Source organism: Lepidochelys olivacea, assembly GCF_965140295.1.
Source record: "Lepidochelys olivacea isolate rLepOli2 genome assembly, chromosome: 6".
NCBI classification, from domain to species: domain Eukaryota; kingdom Metazoa; phylum Chordata; order Testudines; family Cheloniidae; genus Lepidochelys; species Lepidochelys olivacea.
The window spans coordinates 117,752,828-117,778,693 of NC_140416.1; the positions used below are offsets into that span (position 1 = coordinate 117,752,828).

Sequence of the window (25,866 nt, forward strand, 5' to 3'; positions counted from 1 at the left end):
ACAGAAAACTTCTTCGGTGGAGTTTAGCTCTCCAAGATTTTGATTTCGACATCCAACACATCTCAGGAGCTTCTAACAAAGTGGCTGATGCACTCTCCCGTGAAAGTTTCCCAGAATCAACTGGTTAAAATCGTCCTTGAGATGTGGAAAATATTGTTAGTCTTTATGTACTTGGTAGTATATTTAGAGATGCATGTGTCTTATTAACTCTGTTTTCCTAGAGCTCCAGGAAGAAATCCCAGCCAGTGTTTCACCCTAGCTGAGATTTGGGGGGCGTGTCATAAATATAAAGGGAAGGGTAAACCCCTTTGAAATCCCTCCTGGCCAGGGGAAAGCTCCTCTCACCTGTAAAGGGTTAAGAAGCTAAAGGTAACCTCGCTGGCACCTGACCAAAATGACCAATGAGGAGACAAGATACTTTCAAAAGCTGGGAGGAGGGAGAGAAACAAAGGGTTTGTGTGTCTGTCTGTAGTCATCTTGGCCAGGGACAGAACAGGAATGGAGTCTTAGAACTTTTAGTAAGTAATCTAGCTAGGTATGTATTAGATTATGATTTCTTTAAATGGCTGAGAAAAGAATTGTGCTGAATAGAATAACTATTTCTGTCTGTGTATCTTTTTTGTAACTTAAGGTTTTGCCTAGAGGGGTTCTCTATGTTTTTGAATCTAATTACCCTGTAAGATATCTACCATCCTGATTTTACAGGGGGGATTTCTTTATTTCTATTTACTTCTATTTTTTATTAAAAGTCTTCTTGTAAAACACTGAATGTTTTTTCATTGTTCTCAGATCCAAGGGTTTGGGTCTGTGGTCACCTATGCAAATTGGTGAGGCTTTTTATCCAACATTTCCCAGGAAAGGGGGAGTGCAAGTGTTGGGAGGATTGTTCATTGTTCTTAAGATCCAAGGGTCTGGGTCTGTAGTCACCTAGGCAAATTGGTGAGGCTTTTTACCAAACCTTGTCCAGGAAGTGGGGTGTAAGGTTTTGGGAAGTATTTTGGGGGGAAGGACGCGTCCAAACAGCTCTTCCCCAGTAACCAGTATTAGTTTGGTGGTGGTAGCGGCCATTCCAAGGATAACGGGGGTAATATTTTGTACCTTGGGGAAGTTTTGACCTAAGCTGGTAAAGATAAGCTTAGGAGGGTTTTCATGCAGGTCCCCACATCTGTACCCTAGAGTTCAGAGTGGGGGAGGAACCTTGACAGGGCTGCACAATGCAAATTGAGGGAGGAGTGATTTACATCTGGTGTCGCAATGACACCAGTCAAAGAGATCAGCTATTCATAGCACAGAAAAAGGAAAGAGCTCTGCTTCTCACACTCCCTCTAATGACTTGGGGGAGTGCGTTCGTTTTTGGAAAGCGTAGGGGACAATTTCCTGGCGCAAGTGCTAGAGGAGCCAACTAGGGGGGGCGCTTTTCTTGACCTGCTGCTCACAAATCGGGTAGAATTAGTGGGGGAAGCAAAAGTGGATGGGAATCTGGGAGGCAGTGACCATGAGTTGGTTGAGTTCAGGATCCTGACGCAGGGAAGAAAGGTAAGCAGCAGGATACGGACCCAGGACTTCAGGAAAGCAGACTTCGACTCCCTCAGGGAACGGATGGCCAGGATCCCCTGGGGGACTAACTTGAAGGGGAAAGGAGTCCAGGAGAGCTGGCTGTATTTCAAGGAATCCCTGTTGAGGTTACAGGGACAAACCATCCCGATGAGTCGAAAGAATAGTAAATATGGCAGGCGACCAGCTTGGCTTAATGGTGAAATCCTAGCGGATCTTAAACATAAAAAAGAAGCTTACAAGAAGTGGAAGGTTGGACATATGACCAGGGAAGAGTATAAAAATATTGCTCGGGCATGTAGGAATGTTATCAGGAGGGCCAAATCGCACCTGGAGCTGCAGCTAGCCAGAGATGTCAAGAGTAACAAGAAGGGTTTCTTCAGGTATGTTGGCAACAAGAAGAAAGCCAAGGAAAGTGTGGGCCCCTTACTGAATGAGGGAGGCAACCTAGTGACAGAGGATGTGGAAAAAGCTAATGTACTCAATGCTTTTTTTGCCTCTGTTTTCACTAACAAAGTCAGCTCCCAGACTGCTGCGCTGGGCATCACAAAATGCGGAAGAGATGGCCAGCCCTCTGTGGAGATAGAGGCGGTTAGGGACTATTTAGAAAAGCTGGACGTGCACAAGTCCATGGGGCCGGACGAGTTGCATCCGAGAGTGCTGAAGGAATTGGCAGCTGTGATTGCAGAGCCACTGGCCATTATCTTTGAAAACTCGTGGCGAACCGGGGAAGTCCCGGATGACTGGAAAAAGGCTAATGTAGTGCCAATCTTTAAAAAAGGGAAGAAGGAAGATCCTGGGAACTACAGGTCAGTCAGCCTCACCTCAGTCCCTGGAAAAATCATGGAGCAGGTCTTCAAAGAATCAATCCTGAAGCACTTGCATGAGAGGAAAGTGATCAGGAACAGCCAGCATGGATTCACCAAGGGAAGGTCATGCCTGACTAATCTAATCGCCTTTTATGATGAGATTACTGGTTCTGTGGATGAAGGGAAAGCAGTGGATGTATTGTTTCTTGACTTTAGCAAAGCTTTTGACACGGTCTCCCATAGTATTCTTGTCACCAAGTTAAGGAAGTATGGGCTGGATGAATGCACTATAAGGTGGGTAGAAAGCTGGCTAGATTGTCGGGCTCAACGGGTAGTGATCAATGGATCCATGTCTAGTTGGCAGCCGGTATCAAGTGGAGTGCCCCAAGGGTCGGTCCTGGGGCCGGTTTTATTCAATATCTTCATAAATGATCTGGAGGATGGTGTGGATTGCACTCTCAGCAAATTTGCGGATGATACTAAACTGGGAGGAGTGGTAGATACGCTGGAGGGGAGGGATAGGATACAGAAGGACCTAGACCAATTGGAAGATTGGGCCAAAAGGAATCTGATGAGGTTCAATAAGGATAAGTGCAGGGTCCTGCACTTAGGACGGAAGAACCCAATGCACAGCTACAGACTAGGGACCGAATGGCTAGGCAGCAGTTCTGCAGAAAAGGACCTAGGGGTGACAGTGGACGAGAAGCTGGATATGAGTCAGCAGTGTGCCCTTGTTGCCAAGAAGGCCAATGGCATTTTGGGATGTATAAGTAGGGGCATAGCGAGCAGATCGAGGGACGTGATCGTTCCCCTCTATTCGACATTGGTGAGGCCTCATCTGGAGTACTGTGTCCAGTTTTGGGCCCCACACTTCAAGAAGGATGTGGATAAATTGGAGAGAGTCCAGCGAAGGGCAACAAAAATGATTAGGGGACTGGAACACATGAGTTATGAGGAGAGGCTGAGGGAGCTGGGATTGTTTAGCCTGCAGAAGAGAAGAATGAGGGGGGATTTGATAGCTGCTTTCAACTACCTGAAAGGGGGTTCCAAAGAGGATGGCTCTAGACTGTTCTCAATGGTAGCAGATGACAGAACGAGGAGTAATGGTCTCAAGTTGCAGTGGGGGAGGTTTAGATTGGATATTAGGAAAAACTTTTTCACTAAGAGGGTGGTGAAACACTGGAATGAGTTACCTAGGGAGGTGGTAGAATCTCCTTCCTTAGAGGTTTTTAAGGTCAGGCTTGACAAAGCCCTGGCTGGGATGATTTAACTGGGAATTGGTCCTGCTTTGAGCAGGGGGTTGGACTAGATGACCTTCTGGGGTCCCTTCCAACCCTGATATTCTATGATTCTATGATAGCAGAGGGTTTGTAGAGTCTGCAGTAATTAGACGTGGTGGAGGATGCTCCTGGAATGACCACGGGCAGGAAACTATGTAATATCAGGAGTGATGTCAGAGACAGTGGTGCTCTTTGGTACCTGACGTAGCTGCTGGTAAATCAGATATTTGTGAGACACTAATTCATAGTCCAGCAGGTTGGTTACACATCACCCTTCACAGCTTCCCCCACCCCCTCCATCTGGTTTCTCTGCCCTCATTCCTTGTAATCCTCCTTTTGTCTCCTTCTCCCATGCCTGATTTCATGCTATTTTCCTCTACACAGATACTTGCTCCTTATGCTTGGATCAGCCTCATCCTCCTGTGAGCAAAGCTCCTTTCCTGTCCCCACCTTCAGACTCACTTCTTTTGCTTGGCCTGCAAGCGGTGAAGTGTTCCCCAGCATGGTCTGCACCTGCCTTTCTGTGTGATCTTTTTGATTGTAAGTTCTTCAGGACAGGGACCTTTTCAAATACATTTGTAAAGGACTGTCTGTGTAATGATCACCTGCCCCTACCATGGGTGAGGACTGAACCTGGGACCTCCAGCACGAGCCTCTACCAGTTCAGCTAAAGGAGTCACTCCATTAGCTAGTAGCATTAATGGACTCCTATCCTCATTTGTGAGCCAGCCATTAGAAGGGAACATGTAACAAACTGAACCAGTATATTAAACCTATAGTTACAGGGTTATATAATAATTAATAGCTAACCGTCTGCACATGGAGACATTTGAGCATGTGGTACTATAACTGATTAATGGGACAGAACAGTCAATTCGCCTCTAGGTGATTAAAAGAAAGAACGTAAAATTTAGTTTCAGAGGAGCAGCCGTGTTAGTCTGTATCCGCAAAAAGAACAGGAGGACTTGTGGCACCTCAGAGACTAACCAATTTATTTGAGCATGAGCTTTCGTGAGCGACAGCTCACTTCATCGGATGCATTCAGTGGAAAATACAGTGAGGAGATTTATATGCACATAGAACATGAAACAATGGGTGTTATCATACACACTGTAAGGAGAGTGATCACTTAAGATGAGCTATTACCAGCAGGAGAAAGAAAACCTTTTGTAGTGATAATCAAGGTGGGCCATTTCCAGCAGTTAACAAGAATGTCTGAGGAACAGTGGGGGAGGGGGAAGGGAGGAATAAACATGGGGAAATAGTTTTACTTTGCAAATTAATTCCCATTCAGCAGTCTCTCGTTGGAGTCTGTTTTTGAAGTCTTTTTGTTGTAATATTGCGACTTTTAGGTCAGAGATCGAGTGACCAGAGAGACTGAAGTGTTCTCCGACTGGTTTATGAATGTTATAATTCTTGACATCTGATTTGTGTCCATTTATTCTTTTACGTAGAGACTGTCCAGCCTGACCAATGTACATGGCAGAGGGGCATTGCTGGCACATGATGGCATATATCACATTGGTAGATGTGCAGGTGAACGAGCCTCTGATAGTGTGGCTGATGTGATTAGGCCCTGTGATGGTGTCCCCTGAATAGATATGTGGGCACAGTTGGCAACTAAGCCCATTGCCAATTAAGTCTAGTTAATTTTTTTAATATATTGTACCATAGGGCAATAAATGTAACTAATTGGCGGGCACACAATAGTTTGGTAAACTGGAGTATTTTGTCCATTTACTGTCTACATCATACATGAATCAAATAATTCTAGCTCAAAGCTTGGGCAGGAATCCAGTCTTAAGTGTTCTGTAATGTGCCATGTACATTTACTGCACTATATAAATTGAGGTTCTTGTTCCCAATTGCCTCTAATGTAAAATTGAACTACCGTGATACCTTTAGCCTAAGGCACTATGTGGTGAGTTATAAGCAGATAACCCACAGAAAGCTACAGTTAGAGAACTCAAATGTGGAACTCCCTGGAAATTTAGCCTGTAGGTTATTCCTTGCATGTCACTATAGATAATATTGTTCTTACTGAGCTAATCTAGTACTTGCAGGGAGCCCAAACATTCTTGCAGGGAAGAAGGGGAAAAAATAAATTCTAACATGTTGTCCCATTTCTGCCACCTCAGAGGCTTTATGGTAGTGCTCCATGTGCAATAACCGTCTGCGTAGGTTATCAGTGGAATTTGAATCCAGGACGTGCAGCAGCATAGCATAGACCTCTGCCACATAAGTTAAAGGAGTAACTCTGACTGCTGGTAGCTATGGTAGGCTATTATCCCCTAGTAGACAGACCAGCCACTAGATCAGGGTGGACAAACTTTTCGGCCCGAGGGCCAAATCGAGGTTGCAAAACGGTATGGAGGGCTGGGTAGGGAAGGCTGTGCCTCTCCAGACAGCCTGGCCCCCACCCCCATCTGCCTTCTCCCACTTCCCGCCCCCTGACTGCCTCTCACTCAGAACACCCCACCCATCCAACCCCCCCACTCCTTGTCCCCTGACCACCCTCTCCTGGGACCCCCCTGCCCCTGACCACCCCCCCAGGACCCCACCCCCCTATCTAACCCCCCCTTCTCCTTGTTCCCTGACCACCCTGACCCCTATCCACACCCCCGCCCCTAACACCCCCCCTTGTTCCCTGACCGCCCCCTCCCGGGACCCCCATCCCAAACTGCCCCCCGGGATCCCAACCCCTATCCAAGCCCCCCTGCTCCCTGTCTCCTGACTGCCCCCCCCCAACCCTCTGCCCCATCCAACTGCCCCCTGTCTGCCCCTGGGGACCTCCTGACCCTTAGCCAACTCTCCCGCCCTGCCCCAATGCCACTCCGAGTGGCAGGACAGGCTTATTGGAAAGCCTGGGAGGTGGGTGGGTGCCAACTGTGCTGCCCACGCAGCGGCGTAGCTGTGAGGGAGGAGGAACAGCGGGGGAGGGGCCAGGGACAAGCCTCCCCAGCTAGGAGCTCAGGGGCCTGCCAGAATGGTCCCATGGGCCAGCATAGTTTGCCCACTTCTGCACTAGATGTATATGCAGCCCACCATACCGGTGTTTTACACACGCATCGGTGCTGGAGATCAGGTGGGAAGCACACCTGGGGGGTGGGGGGGGTGTCTCACTGCCATTTTGCAGGCATGATCCCTTGATGACTCAGGGCTAGGGAAGAAGTATTTGATCCATAGTTGGCTCCGGTCAAAGGGCATCATTCCCTCAGCCTCCAGGGAGGCTGCATTTGCATTATCGTTAGGAGAAATATCACATTTGCAGCCATTAAGAAACAGTGCAAGGAAGAAGAGATGGCGAGCCTCAGCTGTATCCTCAAGACCCCTCTGGACCAGCCAGACATTGCAAGAAAAATCCACACTCTGGCTATGGGAACACTACAGCTTCAGTCCGTATAAATTATGGAACTCAGGAATGCGAATAAGCCGCCCGCAAGTAACATAAGTTATACCGACCTAAGCGCCGGTGTGAACAACGCTATGTTGGTGGATGAGCTTCTCTCACCAACACAGCTACTGTTCCCAAACCACTCAGACTAAAGCAACCACTCAGTGCTTCCTGATAGCTAAGACCTGGAATACCCATAATAGCAAAATTTTCCATTAGTTCTTCCCGAGGATTATGGTCACAGCTAGGTTTCTGTCTGCAATTGCCATACACTTTTAAATAAATCTCCCCCCACCCCCGCTTGATTGTGGAACAGAAGCACATAAATCTGTCAGGCAATCTGCTGCTGCGTAGCGAAGTTAGCCTCCATTCAGGCTTTTAAATAATTGAACAAATGATGCACCAGACATGCAGCTGAATTTCAGAATAGACTGAGGAAGGGGACAATGTTAAACAAAAACCTTGAAAATATACCTCCATAAATATCATTAAAGAGTACCACACAAAAACACCTGCCCTTGACAACAGAAAAAAGGACTAAGAGGGGAAAATAGTACATAACACACTTCAGCTTGTCAGCATCTCCAGTACAATTATATGATCACAGTTAATGCTTTCATAATCTACTTGGTAACAATAGGAGGCCTTGCATTTGATCCAATCCACCTACTGTTAAAAGTGAACCGCTTTCAGAACTAGCAGTTAACACCGGGGCATCTAACCAGTGTGAGATCACTGAAATATCGCTGCCTTCATTTACAAAGAATAATCCTCTGAGCTGTGAGAAGACTCTGAAACTAATGGTTTAGTGATTAACAGCCGTGTTAGTCTGTATTCGCAAAAAGAAAAGGAGGACTTGTGGCACCTTAGAGACTAACCAATTTATTAGAGCATAAGCTTTCGTGAGCTACAGCTCACTTCCTCAGATGCATATCGTGGAAACTGCAGCAGGCTTTATATATACACAGAGAATATGAAACAATACCTATTCCCACCCCACTGTCCTGCTGGTAATAGCTTATCTAAAGTGATTTCCAGCATTAGTAGCTCCAACCATTAGTAGCTCTTAGAATAAGCAAAGTTCAGTCAGTGACATTGCCCAAAACAATACAAGCTTCCACCATGTGACATTTCGTAATAGGCTTCAGTCCTGTAAATCAGCATAGGACCTGATTCAAAGCACATGGAATTGCCATTTACTTCAATGGGTTTGCAACAAGTGCCATGTCCTAGAGGTTCCATCTATCACCAAAAGTTTAAGTTAGAGCTGGCTGAAGTTTTTCAGCCAAAAATTTTGCTTGCTGAAAAATGGGGTTTTTATTGAAAACAAGGTTTTTTCCTCCCTACAGGGAAAAACGTCATTTTCAATAAACCTTTTCAAACAGGAAATTTCTAAACTAAATTCCACAAAAGTTTTGGTTTTGCTTCAAACTGGCCCTTTTCATTTCAGTTTTGAAACACTGGGGGGGGGGGGAGACAAAAAATTTCCAATTATGAGACAAAAAATGAATTGGTTTCATTTCACAAGGTTCCTTCAAATATTTCATGGGACAAAAAAGTGTGTGTGGGGGGGTTGACCACCTGCAAGTAGGATAATTTCACCCCATGTGCCGGACTCTTCAGGGTGCAGTGTCTCCAGTGAAGTGATGAGTGCCCTCAACTCCCAGTGATTTCAGAGAGAGTCAAAACTAGGAAAGGGGAGGCTGGGCTCCTAAGCACCCCGGTAGTCACAGCCTACACGTTACTGTAATAATCTTTGTCCAGAATATGCCTTGGGAGGTATCATTTGAAAATTAATAACTCACTGATCATTTCAGAGTAGCAGCCGTGTTAGTCTGTATTCGCAAAAAGAAAAAGGAGGATTCGTGGCACCTTAGAGACTAACCAATTTATTTGAGCATAAGCTTTCGTGAGCTACAGCTCACTTCATCGGATGCATTCAGTGGAAAATACAGTGGGGAGATTTATATACACAGAGAACATGAAACAATGGGTGTTACCATACACACTGTAAGGCACGTGAATGGTAACACCCATTGTTTCATGTTCTCTGTGTATATAAATCTCCCCGCTGTATTTTCCACTGAATGCATCCAATGAAGCGAGCTGTAGCTCACGAAAGCTTATGTTCAAAGAAATTTGTTAGTCTTTAAGGTGCCACAAGAACTCCTTTTCTTTTCACTGATCATTAATATTCTTGCATGTTGTATGTACAGGGTGTGTAATAAGAGTTATGGATATGTGCTGAAGTGATGACTAAAAGCTGTTTAAGCCAGGCCTGCCAGGGGAGTTGGTAAATGGAATGTGTATTTGTTTCTCTAACCAGCTCAATCATCAGCAAGAGACAATGAAGGTATATTCACATATCAGGCAAACTAAGCTATCAAGCTAACAAGGGGGTGGGGGAAAGGCAGCATGGCATCTGTGCTGACAGAAGAGAGAAACTTGGTCTGAGGGTTTTACTGTTCAAAGAATACAATGAAAAGGTTTATTGGTCTATAAAGACAGGGGGCTGAACCTCAAGCGATAAGCAATTGAATCAACTCATTGTATACAATATTACTTTATTATAAAAGAGTGAGGTCTTTCTGAAAGCTGGTGACTAATATCATAAAATGTATTTATTAACACTATCAGGAATTATTGATAATCTTTGTGTAATGGTGCAGACTCACCACCGCTGGCGCCTCCTGCTGGTTGCTCCAGGAATTAGCTTAGTCCAGCTCCAGAGCACCCTCTGTGGGTGGTATCTTGCCCATTTTCTGCTCTACTCCGCTGTTTCAGACCCACATTGCTCCCCCACTCAGCGGTGTCCTCTTCAGGACACTGCCCTCCAGCAGTGCCCACTACTTCTTTCTCACTCCCCTTCCGGGGGTCACAGTAGTCCTTTGGCTTGCACTCACCGCAGGGGCCAACCACAATCCAAAGTCTAGCCCCCCACTTCAGGGGCAAGTTGCAGTCTGTATTAGCCATGCTCCTCTGCAGCCAGGTGCAGTGCAAGGGAGCGGGGACCCAGGCCCACCCACTACTCTGGATCCTGACCCAGGGACCCTCTAGCAGAAGCCTCTCTGCCCTCCTCTCCCCTTGTCTGCCTATCATCCCTGGGCCACTTCCCCTTGGCCTTTGCACCTTCTTGGCCCTTTCTGGTAGGGGCCTGCAGCCTAGCAGGTAACAGGCCAGAGCTCACCCTCTGCTCCCCTGAGCCTGCCAGCACTGTTCTATCTCATGTGCTATCCCTAGGAGCCACTCCCTCCTCCCTTAAAAAGAAAAGGAGTACTTGTGGCACCTTAGAGACTAACCAATTTATTAGAGCATAAGCTTTCGTGAGCTACAGCTCACTTCCTCAGATGCATATCGTGGAAACTGCAGCAGACTTTATATATACACAGAGAATATGAAACAATACCTCCTCCCACCCCACTGTCCTGCTGGTAATAGCTTATCGAAAGTGATCATCAGGTGGGCCATTTCCAGCACAAATCCAGGTTTTCTCACCCTCCACCCCCCCACAAATTCACTCTCCTGCTGGTGATAGCCCATCCAAAGTGACAACTCTTTACACAATGTGCATGACAATCAAGTTGGGCTATTTCCTGCACAAATCCAGGTTCTCTCACATCCCCCCCACCCCCATACACACACAAACTCACTCTCCTGCTGGTAATAGCTCATCCAAACTGACCATTCTTCAAGTTTAAATCCAAGTTAAACCAGAACATCTGGGGGGAGGGGGGGTAGGAAAAAACAAGAGGAAACAGGCTACCTTGCATAATGACTTAGCCACTCCCAGCCTCCTCCCTTGCTTGTCAGGGAGAGTCTCCTCTCTGTTCTGCCAGACGGCTTCTTATACCTGGGCTGCCCCAGCAGCTGCCTCCTGTCTGGCTCCTAACAAGTCTTGCCCTAATTAGCTGAAGGTTTCCATAGCCTCCAGCCCCTGCTGGAATAGGCCACCTGCACCACTACACTTTGATTTTAGGCCTTATAGTCTATGTCCAAGCAAAGGGAGAAACAGATCTCTCCTCGACAGGATGGAACATCACAGCTACTTACCTGTGTCTCCTTTGTAAATTAAAGCATGGTGGAATCAAAACAGTGGAAGACCCATTTACATATAGGCAGATGGGATACCCACAGGAAGCAAAAACCAGACCTCTTGAAGCAAGGTCACTGAACTTTGGAAGATGAGCAAGGACAGAAGCCATCTTTGGCATCCATCACTATAAGGACACAAGAAGCCAGAGCTCTTGCAAGCTGAGAAAGATGGGTCCTTCAACCAACGGGGGTTTGAGTTTCTGGAAACTGAATAAGTGAGAAACCTGCTTAGACAAAGCTCTTTCTGAACAGGGCTGTCTAGCATCCAGACACTCAGGGTGTGACCTACATGTTTGTAGGCTGTCTGTGAGCATCCCAGGCTGGGATCTAGAGCTGCAAAGCTTTGTAATGCAACCGGGACTTCAGGACAAGTGGTGACAACCCCTCAGAGGTCTGAATTGCACCCTGAACCCTGTGATAGAGGCCTGGAAATAAAAACTGTCAACTCAGCCAAACTTTTAGAACTCTCAGAAAAGTTTCAGGTTTGATTGGAGTTTGGGCTGAAGGTTTGCGTCAAATCTTATTTATTCCAAATAGTTTCACCTTTTCCTAACTCCCAATAGTTTCAATTTGGGCAAGAGTGCCTTCTGTATGACCTCCATTCCAACCCGAGGAACCCAGCTCAGTAGGTGTTACTACCCCACTTTTGATCCACCCCAGTCCCATTTTCATGAAGGCTTGGGCTGGATACATTTTAATGGCAGATCCCAAGGACATCCATGTGTGTGAAAGAATATCGGCAGTTACCCCTTCTCCTTATCTACAATTTAGGAACCAGGTTCGGTACCCTCCCAACCCCCTCCTACGTCAAGCGAGCAATCAGGCAACCCAGATCTAGGTTCTCTCTACACTGCACTTTTGTCGCTAAAACTTTTGTCAGTCAGGGGTGTGGGGGGAAAACCCAAAACAAACCCTGACTGACAAAAGTTTTAATGACAAAAAGTTGCCAGTGTGGACAGTGCTTTGTCGGGAGGAGACGCTCTCCCACTGACAAAGCTACTGCCTCTCGTTGCGGATGGTTTTATTTTGCCGGCTCCTGCCAGCAAGAGCGGCTACACAGCGTACTTGACAGTGGCACGGCTGTGCCACTGTAAGGTATGCAGTGGACATATAGCCCTAGATACTGTATACACTTCAGCTGATTCTCTCTCTCACCCCTGTGTAGGTCAAGTAGCTGCTCTAACTCGCTAGAAGCAAAAGGAGTGACCTGTGGCCTCCAACTGGCTTCTTAGGGCTTCTAAGTGCTTCTTCTTAGTGCTGCTCTCAGCGGAAAACAACTGCAGAATCGGTCTGGTGGAAGATTAGCCTGTTCCATTATTTCTGAAAGTCTTCAGTAACATGATTGGGTATATTATAGAGAGAACAACTCACTCGTTTTCCATTTCTCCAAGTGACTGTAGTGTGAAGGGTTTAGCTTAAAACAAGCCACCTAATAAAATGCCTGACGTGCCTGTTAAGTTACAGGGGCTAGGACAGAAATGCAGGGAATTGTTCCCCCTAGCATGCACCACTTCACCTACTTACACGCATTGCTTTTTACTAGCTTATTTATGGCCTCTTCAGTGCAGTTTATATGATAGATGCACTCTCACTATTGGTCTTTCCCCACCAGGGCCCACATTTTGTTTTATTGTGGTATCACTCACTTAAAATTAGTCTGATTACAGGGTGGAGCATGTAGCTCTGCCTATATTTAAGGTTGCCTAACTCTTTCCATTATAAGTCCCTATTTTCAGTTGCTTAGAATTTTTCCAAACTTTAACCATCAACACTGAAATTTTCTATCCCAATTGTCTGCTTTAGGTTGAATTTTGGGGGCATGTTTCACTTACACTGGTTCAGCCATTTCTGAGACTAAGGCAAGAGGAAAATAGGTGGAAAAATTCTTACAACCATACTAGCTTCTTCATGCTTTGGATTGGGGCTTGAAATTTGGGTGGGGGTATCACACTGTTGTCACGGATGTGTCTTTGCCATCCCCTTCAAGTTTCCCCCAAATTTGTCCAAGTTTGAAATCCTCTTTACAAAAAAAACCTCTCTCAGCTTACATATTCTCAGGAGAGACTTGATAGTATTTAGCTGCCAAATTCTCGTAAGATTCTACCTGCACTGAGTATGCCTCAACCCAGGGCAGTTGGGGCTCACAGCAGGAATTTCCCAGCAATTGCTCCTCCTGGCCACTGTGGTGCCAGGCACCAAATCTGAGGCCGGGGAGGTTGTCCCTCCTGTGCTCTCAATGCTTCCCTGCTAGTACCCAGGCAGCAAGGAGGAGAAAGAGGAACAGCCCAAACTCAAATACAGAGAGATGAGAAATGCGGTGGGGGTGGGGGAGATGGTATAAGAGTGCATATGCACAAGGAGGCCAAGTTAAGGTTAAATGTGCAACCTTGATTCTGGCATTCCCTATGTTTTGAGTGTTTGACTTTGCAAACTTGACATGCTTTTAGTGTTCAGTATACCGCATGAAGCACATACACAACCTGCCACTCAGCTGTCTGAGTCCTGCAATCAGGTGACCAGATTCCTCTTGTGGCCAGTCAGGTGTAACTTGGATATCTAGTACCCATTCAAACGTATTTCCTGCCCCTAAGATAACAGAGCAGCGGTAGGCACTGGGAAGACACAGTGGAGAAGCAGAGTTCCACAGTGTGCTGGACACTTTTATTTGGTGACCACTTAAAATGAGCCCAAAGTCTCAACTGGGGCTGAAATCCAACCCCTGAGCTTCTCACATCTGTTGAAAAACAAAACACAAAAAGCCCCAGCATCTAAATAATCCCCAGGTTTAATGTACAGTTGTAGAAAGACATTTGGTTGTTCCCTGCTGTCAAATGCTAACAATATCTGCACTGAGTTAGCAGCAGAATGAATGAGTTATTAAAACTCTGTCAGGGTGTAACTAGAAATGGTTTATTTTGTTAATTAGGCATTAACTTATACGAGGTGGAAGCATCCCTATGGTGGTGCTTTCTGCACTGTTATGAGGACTGGTTGATCCTTCCACAGTACCATTCCCCTCCCTCGTTCTCCACCAGAGCTGCTCCAAAGAAGGGTTGGCAAGAATGTGGCTCTTTACTCAAGTGTTCTACAGGCCACAAATATCCTAGCAGGAGTTAGGAAACAGTAGAAACTCCTTCAGGCTCCATGCTATGGAAGCACTGTGCTGCCAAAAGAAGGGGGCTGAGGGAAGGTCCACATAGGTAGCTCCTGGATCATAAAGGTAAGGAGACCATTTCCTCTCAAGCTCAGTGGGCCTCTGAAAGCTCCCTCCAGGAGGAAATGCCATGCAGGAACTCTGCATGGTTCCTCTGGGTTTCTCCCTGAAGTCTGAACCTAAGCCAGATTCCATTCCACCTTTCTGAATGTTCATTGCTGTGTCTAACCGTGCATGATTCAAACTGTACATGAGCATCCTCGCTCAAACATCACTGTTCTTCGAGGCCAAGTGCACTAGGCTGTCAATCTTAGAAGAACAACACTCGTTCTATATAACTATTTCTACCTATAGAACTCAAAGCACCTCGTGACAGAAACCCTCTCTCTCCCCTGCCCCCCCCCCGCGCTCCCCCCCCATGCTCTAACCTAGGCATACCTTCTAGATAAGGTATCTGAAGCGATTTGAGAGGTTTATTCCCTGGCCCAACTGGATTTCATAGGACTCTATTTGCTTTGCAAATGCAAAATTATCTGATGTGAGGCTATTGGTCCCAGTGCCCCTCTTCCTTTTCTAGCAGCCAAACCAGAGAGAGGCCAACCCTGATGCTATAAGCAGCTACATTTAATCCTCAAATATTGGACTTCTCAATACACGTGCAGTGCAGTTACACACCAACAGGAGACCGATGCAGCTGGCACTAGAGGCTGGCTGCTGTTTCCAGGATACAAGGGCCCCTCTGTGTTCAAGCCAAACATCTGCAACAAGCATAAAATATAGTGGTAAGTAATGCGTTAGTAATGTGTTCCTAATACAACCCAACCAGATTGACTGGTGACAGCATGAGGAGTTCAGAAAAATGCAATATGAACTTTTAAAGCACACACCTAATTAAAGTGTATTTAAGTCACATTTATTAGCTCTTCTTCCACAGTGGAAATCAAATGAATAATACATACAGAATAAAATTTGCCTTCCTTCTTTGCTTTCAATATTCAAAGGGCCAGATTCTGTGCTCAGTTATAACTGGAGTCACACATGTTGACTTTACTAAAGTTGCAGCAATGTAACAAAGGGGTTTAGTTCAATTTGCAGAATCCAAAACTGCTTTATAAAAGCTGCTGTGGTAGATGTTCAAGAGAATTGGCAATTTTCCAATGAGATATTATTAAGGGCACAAGAGCAAACTATCCACTGCATAGGAAAGATAGGAAGCATGGCAAGAGACCACCCTGCCTTAACCAAGAGATCTTCAATGATATGAAACTAAAAAAAAAAAAAAAAAAAATACTTAAGGAGCTGACTGAGGCGATATCAGTCATTAACGATTATTAATCACATTATTAAGACACAGGTAAGTCAAAAACATGGAGACCTGGGAAAAGGGTCAGAATCTGGGGGGAGCATGGGATGTTATAGCAGAAATAAGGGAGAGACAAGACACAACGGGGGGAAGGAGGAAGAAATCAAATCAGTATCTTAGATGTCTGTATACTAATGCAAGTAGTATGGGGAATAAGCAGGAAGAACTCAAAATGCTAATAAATAAACAAAACTATGACATAGTTGGCATCACGGAGACTTGGTGGGATAATACACATGACTGGAATATTAGTATAGAAGGGTTCAGCTTGCTCAGGAAGGACAGGCAGGGAAAAAAGGGAGGAGGTGTTGCCTTATGTATTAAAAATGTATACACTTGGAGTGAGGTTGAGATAGAAATAAGAGACAGACTTGTTGAAAATCTCTGGGTAAGGATAAAAGGGGTAAAGAACAAGGGTAATGTCATGGTAGGGGTCTACTACAGACCACCCACCTCTTCTTCCTGGTTAGATGAGGCTTTTTTTAAACAATTAACAAAATCATCCATAGCACAGGACTTGGTGGTGATGGGGGACTTCAACTACCCAGACATCTGTTGGGAAAATAACACAGCGGGGTACAGATTATCCAACAAGTTATTGGAATGTATTGGAGACAAATTTTTATTTCAGAAGGTGGAGAAAGCTGCTGGGGGCGGGGGCAGGCTGTTCTAGATTTGACTTTGACAAATAGGGAGGAACTGGTTGAGAATTTGAAAGTGGAAGGCAACTTGGGTGAAAGTGATAATGAAATAGAGTTCATGAGTCTAAGGAATGGTAGGAGGGAGAACAGCACAATAAAGACAATGGATTTCAAGAAGGCAGATTTAGCAAACTCAGGGAGTTGGTAGGTAAAATCCAATGGGAAGCAAGTCTAAGGGGAAAAACAATTGAAGACAGTTGGCAGCTTTTCCAAAGAGACATTATTAAGGGCACAAGAACAAACTATCCCACTGTGTAGGAAAGATAGGAAGTATGGCAAGAGAACACCCTGGTTTAACCAGGAGATCTTCAATGACCTAAAACTCAAAAAAGAGTCCTACAGAAAATGGAAACTTGGTCAAATTACAAATGATGAATAAAAACAAATAATGCAAGTATGTAGGGACAAAATTAGAAAGGCCGAGGCACTAAAAGAGATTAAACTAGCTAGGGACATAATAGAAAACAAGTTTCAGAGTAACAGCCGTGTTAGTCTGTATTTGCAAAAAGAAAAAGGAGTACTTGTGACTCCTTAGAGACTAACCAATTTATTTGAGCATAAGCTTTCGTGAGCTACAGCTCACTTCATCGGATGCATACTGTGGAAAGTACAGAAGACGTTTTTATACACACAAACCATGAAAAAATGGGTGATTATCACTACAAAAGGTTTTCCCTTCCCCCACCCCACTCTCCTGCTGGTAATCACCCATTTTTTCATGGTTTGTGTGTATAAAAACGTCTTCTGTACTTTCCACAGTATGCATCCGATGAAGTGAGCTGTAGCTCACGAAAGCTTATGCTCAAATAAATTGGTTAGTCTCTAAGGTGCCACAAGTACTCCTTTTCTAATAGAAAACAAGAAAACATTCTACAAATACATTAGAAACAAGAGGAAGACCCAGGACAGAGTAGGCTAGTTACTCAATAAGGGAGGGGGAAAGACAATAACAGAAAATGTGGAAATGGCAGAGGTGCTTAATGACTTCTTTGTTTCGGTTTTCACCAAGGTGGTCAGTAGCAATTGGACATCTAACATGGTGAATGCCAGTGAAAATGAGATAGGATCAGAGTCTAAAATAGGGAAAGAACAAGTCAAAAATTACTTAGACAAGTTAGATGTCTTCAAATCACCAGGGCCTGATGAAATGCAACCTTGAATATTCAAGGAATTGATGGAGGAGATATCTGAGCCATTAGCAATTATCTTTGAAAAGTCATGGAAGACAGGAGACATTCCAGAAGACCGGAAAAGAATAAATGTAGTGCCCATCTATAAAAAGGGAAATAAGGACAACCCAGAAAATTACAGACAAGTCATCTTAACTTCTGTACCCGGAAAGAAAATGCAGCAAATAATTAAGCAACCAATTTGCAAAAGCCTAGAAGATAATGAGGTGAAAAGTAACAGTCAGCATGGATTTGTCAAGAACAAATCATGTCAAACCAACCTGATAGCATTCTTTGACAGGGTAACAAGCCTTGTGAATGCGGGGAAGCAGTAGATGTGATGTATCTTGACTTTATTAAGGCTTCTGATACTGTCTCGCATGACTTTCTCGTAAAACAAACTAGGAAAATACAACCTAGATGGAGCTACTATAAGGTGGGTGCATAACTGGTTGGAAAATCATTCCCAGAGAGTAGTTATCAGTGGTTCACGTCATGATGGAAGGATATAATGAGTGGGGTCCCGCAGGGATCAGTTCTGGGTCCGGTTCTGTTCAATATCTTCATCAATGATTTAGATAATGGCATAGAGAGTACACTTATAAAGTTTGCGGACGATACCAAGCTGGGAGGGGTTGCAAGTGCTTTGGAGGATAGGATTAAAATTCAAAATGATCTGGAGAAATGGTCTGATGAAAATAGGATGAAATTCAATAAGGACAAATGCAAAGTACTCCACTTAAGACAGAATAATCGGTTGCACACATACAAAATGGGAAATGACTGCCTAGGAAGGAGTACTGCGGAAAGGGATCTGGGGGTCATAGTGGATCACAAGCTAAATATGAGTCAACAGTGTAACACTGTTGCAAAAAACCCAAACATCATCCTGGGATGTATTAGCGGAGTGTTGCAAGCAAGATACGAGAAGTAATTTTTCTGTTCTACTCCACGCTGATTAGGCCTCACCTGGAGTATTGTGTCCAGTTCTGGGCACCACATTTCAGAAAAGAAGTAGACAAAATTGAGAAAGTCCAGAGAAGAGCAACAAAAATGATTAAAGGTCTAGAAAACATGACCTATGAAGAAAGATTGAAAAAGACTGGGTTTGTTTAGTCTGGAGAAGAGAAGACTGAGAGGGGACATGATAACAGTTTTCCAGTACATAAAATGTTGTTACAAGGAGGAGGGAGAAAAAAAAAATGTTCTTGTTAATCTCTGATGATAGGACAAGAAGCAGAGGGCTTAAATTGAAGCAAGGGCTCTTTAGGATGGACATTAGGAAAAGCTTCCTAACGGTCAGGGTGGTTAAGCACTGGAATAAATTGCCTATGGAGGTTGTGGAAATTCCATCATTGGAGGTTTTTTTAAGAGCAGGTTAGACAAACACCTGTCAGAGATGGTCTAACACTTAGTTCTGCCATTAGTGCAGGGGACTGGACTAGATGACGTCTCAAGGTCCCTTCCAGTCCTATGATTCTATATGAGTATCAAGAGAAGTGGTAGAGATTATATTCACCCCACTGATGAAGCAGGCATGTCCACTGTTTGTTATGCTGGATTCCCAGCTGCTTCTGATGTTCAGATGGTTCTTGGGCAACCGTATCTCTTATTCTCATTGCATTTGTTGAGAAGTCTGAACTGGTCTCTTTTGGATGTGGACCTCACCACAATTATTTGGGTGTTGGTCACCTTGAGGTCAGGCAAATCTAACACACCTTAAAACCATTTGGAAACTACAACTGAAGCAGAAGTGCCCATCCGTTAAGTACTAATTTCCCACAGCGAGTCCACAATCTGCAGTGCTTACATGTTACTATCCCAGTGACTCTAAGGTGTTGGTTTTCACCTATAAAGCCCTAAATGCATTAGTTCTGGCTACCTTAGAGACTACAACAGTTGTGGTGGGCTGAGGCTCAAGCTAATAGGCCCCTAGTTTCTTACCATACATCTACACTGCAGCTGGCAGTCCGTGTCCCAGCAGCAGTGTAGACATCCCTTGGTGAGGAGTCCTTGATTCTGATACTCGTGTTCAACCCATTCATCTGCATATGGAAACCTAACAGGGACATTACACAGCTTACTATTTTCCCTGGTTTCTTCAGATGCAGAGGCTGGCAGGTGTGGAGGGAATGGAAGAGCTGAGGAGAGTTTTGGGGTGGATAGAACAGGATCAGTTTGTGCAGGTGGCAGGGGGAGATCTTTGTCTGGTGATTGGACAGTCCCCAGGCCTCTGAATGGGCATTTCGTACCTTTAAATAAGTACAACAATGCAGCAGTTGTGATGGTGGACACCTCACACACAGCTTCGAGGTCAGAACACATTTTGCTTGGAACTTTGGCATTAGCACTGAGGTTCTCTCATAACTTTTTTTTAAACTAACCCATATGATCTGCTTGGAAACAAGCAGGGAGAACTGGAGGTCCTGGTGATATCAAGGAATTATGACGTGACTGGAATAACAGAGACTTGGTGGGATAACTCACATGACTGGAGTACTGTCATGGATGGTTATAAACTGTTCAGGAAGGACAGGCAGGGCACTAAAGGTGGGGGAGTAGCACTGTATGTAAGGGAGCAGTATGACTACTCAGAGCTCCGGTACGAAACTGCAGAAAAACCTGAGTGTCTCTGGATTAAGTTTAGAAGTGTGAGCAACAAGAGTGATGTAGTGGTGGGAGTCTGCTATAGACCACCGGACCAGGGGGATGAGGTGGATGAGGCTTTCTTCCGGCAACTCGCGGAAGCTACTAGATCACATGCCCTGGTTCTCATGGGCGACTTTAATCTTCCTGATATCTGCTGGGAGAGCAATACAGCAGTGCATAGACAATCCAGGAAGTTTTTGGAAAGCGTAGGGGACAATTTCCTGGTGCAAGTGCTAGAGGAGCCAACTGGGGGGGAGCTTTTCTTGACCTGCTGCTCACAAACCAGGAAGAATTAGTGGGGGAAGCAAAAGTGGATGGGAATCTGGGAGGCAGTGACCATGAGTTGGTTGAGTTCAGGATCCTGACACAGGGAAGAAAGGTAAGCAGCAGAATATGGACCCTGGACTTCAGGAAAGCAGACTTCGACTCCCTCAGGGAACTGATGGGTAGGATCCCCTGGGGGAATAACATGAAGGGGAAAGGAGTCCAGGAGAGCTGGCTGTATTTCAAGGAATCCCTATTGAGGTTACAGGGATAAACCATCCCGATGTGTTGAAAGAATAGTGAATATGGCAGGCGACCAGCTTGGCTTAATGGTGAAATCCTTGCTGGTGAAATCTTAAACATAAAAAAGAAGCTTACAAGAAGTGGAAGATTGGACAAATGACCAGGGAAGAGTATAAAAATATTGCTCGGGCATGTAGGAATGAAATCAGGAGGGCCAAATCACACCTGGAGCTGCAGCTAGCAAGAGATGTTAAGAGTAACAAGAAGGGTTTCTTCAGGTATGTTGGCAACAAGAAGAAAGCCAAGGAAGGTGTGGGCCCCTTACTGAATGAGGGAGGCAACCTAGTGACAGAGGATGTGGAAATGAATGTACTCAATGCTTTTTTTGCCTCTGTCTTCACGAACAAGGTCAGCTCCCAGACTGCTGCGCTGGGCATCACAGCATGGGGAGTAGGTGGCCAGCCCTCTGTGGAGAAAGAGGTGGTTAGGGACTATTTAGAAAAGCTGAATGTGCACAAGTCCATGGGGCCGGACGCGTTGCATCCAAGAGTGCTAAAGGAATTGGCAGCTGTGATTGCAGAGCCATTGCCCATTATCTTTGAAAACTCGTGGCGAACGGGGGGAAGTCCCGGATGATTGGAAAAAGGCTAATGTAGTGCCCATCTTTAAAAAAGGGAAGAAGGAGGATCCTGGGAACTACAGGCCAGTCAGCCTCACCTCAGTCCCCAGAAAAATCATGGAGCAGGTCCTCAAGGAATCAATCCTGAAGCACTTACACGAGAGGAAAGTGATCAGGAACAGTCAGCATGGATTCACCAAGGGAAGGTCATGCCTGACTAATCTAATCGCCTTCTATGATGAGATTACTGGTTCTGTGGATGAAGGGAAAGCAGTGGATGTATTGTTTCTTGACTTTAGCAAAGCTTTTGACACGGTCTCCCACAGTATTCTTGTCAGCAAGTTAGAGAAGTATGGGCTGGATGAATGCACTATAAAGTGGGTAGAAAGTTGTCTAGATTGTCGGGCTCAACGGGTAGTGATCAGTGGCTCCATGTCTAGTTGGCAGCTGGTATCAAGTGGAGTGCCCCAAGGGTCGGTCCTGGGGCCGGTTTGTTCAATATCTTCATAAATGATCTGGAGGATGGTGTGGATTGCACTCTCAGCAAATTTGCGGATGATACTAAACTAGGAGGAGTGGTAGATATGCTGGAGGGCAGGGATAGGATACAGATGGACCTAGACAAATTGGAGGATTGGGCCAAAAGAAATCTGATGAGGTTCAACAAGGATAAGTGCAGGGTCCTGCACTTAGGATGGAAGAACCCAATGCACCGCTACAGACTAGGGACCGAATGGCTAGGCGGCAGTTCTGCGGAAAAGGACCTAGGGGTGACAGTGGACGAGAAGCTGGATATGAGTCAACAGTGTGCCCTTGTTGCCAAGAAGGTCAATGGCATTTTGGGATGTATAAGTAGGGGCATAGCCAGCAGATCGAGGGTCATGATCGTTCCCCTCTATTCGACATTGGTGAGGCCTCATCTGGAGTACTGTGTCCAGTTTTGGGCCCCACACTACAAGAAGGATGTGGATAAATTGGAGAGAGTCCAGCGAAGGGCAACAAAAATGATTAGGGGACTGGAACACATGACTTCTGAGGAGAGCCTGAGGGAACTGGGATTGTTTAGTCTGCAGAAGAGAAGAATGAGGGGGGATTTGATAGCTGCTTTCAACTACCTGAGAGGTGGTTCCAAAGAGGATGGTTCTAGGCTATTCTCAGTGGTAAAAGAGGACAGGACAAGGAGTAATGGTCTCAAGTTGCAGTGCGGGAGGTTTAGGTTGGATATTAGGAAAAACTTTTTCACTAGGAGGGTGGTGAAACACCGGAATGCGTTACCTAGGGAAGTGGTAGAATCTCCTTCCTTAGAAGTTTTTAAGGTCAGGCTTGACAAAGCCCTGGCTGGGATGATTTAATTGGGGATTGGTCCTGCTTCGAGCAGGGGGTGGGACTAGATGACCTCCTGAGGTCCCTTCCAACCCTGATATTCTATGATTCTATCTCCAGTTGTCAGTTGGACTACAATGAACAGAAGGTATTTCCTTCACATCTCACCCAAAGGATGTCATGTCTGACAGTGCAGAATGCTTCCACCATTGCCTGTAGGGGTCAGTGTTGTTATCACAGTGCTAACGTAGAGTTTGCACAACCCTCCCATTCCCCCTCAAAATCAGCACACGTTCCAATACAGAAACGATGAAAAAGATCCACTTCAGCACCCCACCTTTCTTCACCTAGCCCATTTGATCAAGGTTAGGTTTCTGTGATCTGCTTTGAAGTAAAGGGCCTCTTTGTTGATTGACCTATTGGCAATCTGCAGGGATAACCCCCTCCTCAGTACCAAGCTCTCTCCATAGGTGTTGGAACTAAGAGTGCTGGGGGGGGGGGGAAGGGATGCGGCAGCACCCTGATGTAAAATGGTTTCTGTCATATACAGGGTTTACAGTTTGGTTCAATGGCTCTCAGCACCCCCACTATAGATATTGTTCCAGCACCCCTGGCTCTCTCTCTTCCTAACATGGTCTTCCCCTCTATCAAATGCAAGTTAGCAGGTTGGTGGGAAATGCTGCAGCTGGGTGCTTTTGTCACTTCATAAGCAGAAGTAATGTGCAAAAAAGATTTATTTAGTCCTGGATGGCAAACGAACACAGTCTTAGCACCTCTGGACACTTTCATCTTCCAATAAGTTGTCAACAAGGCTTTTGTAGAGCAAAGTTTTAGGCTTTTTTGTTTTGTTTACTTCAGTATCTCAGTGCTTCCCCCTCTAACAGACAATGTTGATTTATTAAAAGCGAGTTGATCTGTAAGTTGGGATCCCAGTATTCTCAACATCAGACACACCTTGTTTATTAGGTCTTTGTAGGATACAGTCTTTCATTACAAAATGGTGAATCTAGAAAAGTAAAGTAAATAGAAGAGATGATGTGAAGGCTTCAACAAGTGTCACCTTGCTACTTTCAAGCACCTCTCTGCCACCCCTTCTCTCAATGGAAGATACAGGGAGTAGCAAGAGCCTCTGTGTCTAAGGTTTCTATTGTTGTCAACAGGGATGCAGCTGTAGCAGTCTAATTGTTGTTATCCAAATGCAATACAGATGTGTGTGAAGCATTTGGTCTGCTGATTGCTATTACTCAGGACAGAGTCCTTGGCCAACTGTTAGATTCATAGCAGGAATAGGATAATCATTTCTGATCACTACAAGGCACTGTCACAAACACTATCTCTAGTCTCCTGCTTCATTTTGGAAGCTATTCCATGCAATGTTACTCATCAGCTGTTGAAATTTATAGTATATTTCAGTGGGAGAGTTCAAAACTCATTTGCTATCTTTCTACTCTTGCTCCGTACACTCAGCAAGACTTGTCTCCCTCCTCCCCATTCCCTGTCTTACTAAAACACTCATGCCAAATATATTCACTGTACTCCAATAACGTTTGCATGGATCATGTTAGGTGGGGCCAGGAATACTTAATCTTTGGAAAAGCCAACATACACTGAATAATGGAGACAATTAAGTGCCTTCCAGCTTGAAGGCATGTAGAATTCTCTGCAAGACCTCATTAAATCCTAAATATCAAATAAATGAATCGTATATGGAAACAATATGAAGAAAACCTGTTCTGTATTCTTAGACATCTTAAGTGAAACCAGACCTGGCCTTGAACTTCCTTTGTGGCCCAGGTGGAAGCTTCTTGTCCTAAGAAAGTAATGAGAGTGTACAAAGGGCTTTCTTCAGCCCTGCAACCCCTGTTCAGGATCACAGCAGCCTTCCCAGTTTGAAAGCTTTCCTCCTCTTGTTATACAACTTATGGAAAGGAAGCAGAGGTTGTTATTGCTACAGTCGGCTTGGGCTTTTTGATAATGTTAAGCTGTTTAGGTTGGATCCGAAGCCTGACTTTGTCGAAAACCATATGATGCTTAAACAATGTTGCTGCCTTGTGATTCCATGGGATGGAACATAGCCAAATTCTACAATATCTGTAAAATTACCAAAGCTGTGAATTTAATGAAGAAAAAAGAGATTAAAGAAGCTCTGGTTTTGCTGGCAAAGACACAACTGAATGTGGGAATGCCCAGGGGCTTAGGAGTCTGTCTGTAATAAGTTACAGGAACAAATTCGGTACAGGTTTAACTGTCAACCTCAAGGAATGAGAGCACTCAAGGATACGAAGAGTCCACAGCCCTTACCATACACCTACAACCAGTTCTGTAGGATCCTTGTTATAATAAATCACCTTTCGCATCTAATTTCCTAGTGATCCTAAAACATTTACATTTCCCTTCTTTGCACTGCTCTACACCACTCTACGAACCAAGGACCAGATCTTTAGTTGGTGTAGCTCCGTCAAAGTCCAGAGAGCCATGCCAGCTTGCACCAGTGACGATCTAACCCCAGGAGCTCACCTAGGTGCCACCTTCCATCCCAAAGGTGGCTACATTTCAGTGGTGCTATACGTACTTTGTCAAGAACCTTGGGATCCTTCTGGATGAAAGGTGCTATATAAATGTAAAATAGTGTTATTAAATATAAAAGAAAAATATGCACCGGTAGCCTGGAATCATTCCCCATAAGTGCGGAGGTGAGGGGGGCAGAAATCAATCCAGTCTTCCTGCAAGTTAATGAGAAACATGGAAGTTATTTCCCCACTCCCCCCCACCCATGTGCCCAGAATCATATATTACATTTATTGCCACATCAAGGACTTTAAAAAAAACCTCTTTAGCATAAAATGAAAAGAGAATTTTTAAAATGCATTTATTCATCTTACTGGAAGGCAAAGCTGCTGGAGTGTGCAGCGCATTGCAGGAGAAGTTCTGTTCCAGAACTGGGGGCTGGGCTGCCAAATGCTTGGTCTTCCACGTTTTCATTGCTGTAGCAGCCATAAGGTGAGTTTGATCGCAGGGGAGAGGGACTCTCTTAGGCCCCGAACCTACAACGGGATCAACATGAGTGGATCCTTTCCCCCACCCTGAGTCCCAATAGTGGCAGTGTGTAGCCCAAGCAACGGCTGAGTGACATTTACACTGTGGGCAGGCCCGCACTGCAGCTGTGATCATGCTTCCCAGCCCAGGTAGACGGACGTGCACTAGCTCTGCTCTAACTAGTGCTCTAAATAGTGGTGTACCCAGGTAGCTCGG

At 45.1% G+C, this 25,866-nt stretch overlaps 1 long non-coding RNA gene across 1 annotated transcript in view; it reads right to left on the bottom strand.

Moving 5' to 3' along the window:
• Positions 1 to 25,650, bottom strand: part of LOC311522786 — a 48,134-nt gene extending 22,484 nt beyond the window's left edge. Inside the window, exon 1 of the long non-coding RNA XR_014712182.1 lies at positions 25,497 to 25,650. This is a non-coding gene — a long non-coding RNA (uncharacterized lncRNA). The remainder of the gene's footprint in view (positions 1 to 25,496) is intronic.
• Positions 25,651 to 25,866: the final 216 nt, after the last annotated feature.